Genomic DNA, 2,871 nt, shown 5'->3' with positions numbered 1-2,871 from the left:
GGGTATTGCGCCAAGGATATCAGAGTTGCGGAGTCAACTAGCCGATTGGGCAATAGGCCGCAGGAGAGGACGATACACCGAAGAATCGGACGAAGCGTCGAGGGACCAATGACATACCGGACAACTTGGTTAATTGCTTAGGAATAATTGTCTCGATCGAAGTTTTATTTTAAGTATGCAGGATTAACTACGATGAAAGAAAGACATGTAGTAGGAGTTGCGCCGGAGTCAAGACTATGATCACGTTGGGAGTTCGAGAGCTCGACGGAAGTCCGGACAGTCGTCGGAGGTTCTACGGGAACAAATCGGAGAAGTCCAGGAGCTTGCCAAAAGAAGCTCATCGGAACTCGCCAAGTGGATCGTCGCAAGTCCAGGAGTTTGCTGGAAGTCTGTCGGAGCATCGCCGGAGGTTCGTCGGATGTTCGCCGGAAGCTCGCCGGAAGAAGCGATTGACGCACCGGAGCAAGCTGTAGTAAATGTCTTAAGAATTGTTGTAGTTAGCATGTAGATTAAGTTAGGAATGGGAGGTGATCCCATTAACTTAATCTTGGGATAATTGGGCCCTTGAAAGACCCAAATTGGGCCGAATGGATCAGCCCATTTGGACCCAGATTACTTGGCCAAAGGTGGCACCGCTTGGGTCGGCGGTGGCACCGCCCAGGGCTCAGTCTCCGAGCTCAGGCTGGGCGGTGCAACCGCCTCTGACAGAGGTGCAACCGCCCCTGACAAGCGGTGGCACTGCCTAGAGGCTCAGTCTTCGAGCTCTGCCAAGCGGTGCAACCGCCCCAGTCAGGCGGTGCAACCGCCAGACCTTGGAATTCCGGGAGATGACAGTTTTGAGCTCCAAATTCAAATTAGTTTGGGGCCTATATATACCCCACCCTTTCCTGCATGAAAGGGCACCGAAAATCCAATCTTACTTTGTGATTTTTAGAGCTCAAAAGTGTTGTAAAGGCTAGAAGTTCTCCTCCCTCTTTTCTTCCAAGTTTTCATCTTTCAAGAGAGGAGAGAAATCTTGTAAGGGTTGTCTCCTAAGCCCGTCAAAAGGAGTGAATCTGTAAAAGGGTGGTTGGCCTTCGCCTATTGAAGGAAGGCCTCTAGTGGACGTCGGTGACCTCGTCGGAGGAGGAAGCCAAAAGTGGATGTAGGTCAAGATTGACCGAACCACTTTAAAATTACGGTGCTCTCTGGTTTGCATTTATTCTTGCTGGTTACCTTACTATATGCCTCCATGTGTGCTTTGCTTCCTCTTTACATTTGATGCACTCTTTTTACGAACTCACTTTCAAGTTAAGTTTCCGAAAACGCTTTTACGTCGGAAATCGGTTTTATCGTACGAACATCATATTTCAGTTTGCATTCCGATTTCTATCTTAACTGCAAACTTCCTGCCTTACTTTACTTTAAATATATTTTTGTAAGCTTTCAAAGTTATTATCTGCATGAAATGACTTTTACGGATTTCAACGTACGAACACAGTTTTAATCGTCGAAAGTTTTCCGCTGCACTAATTCACTCCCCCCCCCCTCTTAGTGCTCTTGATCATAACAATTGGTATTAGAGCCCGGTATTTCTCATTTCGGATTTACACCCAAGAGAAATGGCTCTTAATGGCTTTAAAAAGGGTTTTTCGGTTGTTCGTCCACCGTTGTTTAACGGATTTGACTACACTTATTGAAAAACTCGAATGAGAGTTTTCTTGATTTCTATGAATTTGGATTTATGGAAAATTGTTGAAAACGGTTTTCAACTTCCCTCTAAACCGATGAACAAATGGTCGGATTTGGAGAAGAAGTATTTTTCTTTAAACGCAAAGGCTATGAATGCCTTATTTTGCGCTTTGGACAAAAATGAGTTCAATCGGGTTTCTTTGTGTGAAATGGCTTTTGACATATGGCATACTCTTGAACTCACACACGAAGGCACTTCTAGAGTTAAAGATTCGAAAATCAACTAGAGTCTGTCCGGTTATCACGATGTCCCTCTCGAGTAACCTATGACCGGGATTATTTAGGATATGTGTTTAAAGGTGAATCGATCTCATTATCGTGATCTCATCACGATCCGATTCCCATTGCACAAATCCAAGGAAATCACAATATACATATTCAATAGTTATAGAGTGATATACGCCAAAATATAATAAGCAAAAAGATTCTGTATCAAGTCACACGTGCCATCACTCACGTGATTGGCTTGCTGGGCACCTATGACACTAGGGATACAGTACAGGTGCTCATTGGAGAATGAGTTCACTGATTGATCCGCTTACGGAATGCTGGATGGTTGATGATGCCTTATTGTCAGACAACGATTCCGTAGTCCTAGTGGTGTATCTGGTCCTTAGACTTGAGACACCAAGGATGTCCTGTATGAGTACTCCACTCTTTGATACCAGACTTATATATTTGGTTGTCCTAGATCTAGTACAGTTGGTCATTGGGAGTGGTAGTCGACCTTACGAGGGTTATTGAGTGTCGATAGAGGATCATCCACTCTCGGCGTCATGAGAGGAATATCCCATGTGTTGTTGCTCAGAAAAATCCCTGGCCGGGGTCATTCGGGTTGAGAGAGAAAGAGTTCTCCGAGAGAATCCGAATAGAGCGAGACTCGAGTAGAAACCGTATGGGTCTGATAGCACCATGCTCGATATACGGTCTATGGGATATTAGATAGATGAGGGACTATAGGTATACGGTAACTGAGGACAAACAGGTCCAATGGATTGGATTCCTCTGTATCATTTGGGGACTACGGCGTAGTGGCCTAATATGTCCGTAGTCGATGAGTCGAGTGAATTATTACAGAGATAATAATTCACTGAGTTAGAAGGAGTTCTGACATGTATGACTCACGGCCAGCTCGATATT

Source organism: Musa acuminata, chromosome BXJ1-5 (genome assembly GCF_036884655.1).
Source record: "Musa acuminata AAA Group cultivar baxijiao chromosome BXJ1-5, Cavendish_Baxijiao_AAA, whole genome shotgun sequence".
In the NCBI taxonomy this organism is placed as follows: domain Eukaryota; kingdom Viridiplantae; phylum Streptophyta; class Magnoliopsida; order Zingiberales; family Musaceae; genus Musa; species Musa acuminata.
The sequence above is the reverse complement of the archived record's forward strand: the minus strand, read 5'-3'. Positions refer to the sequence as shown.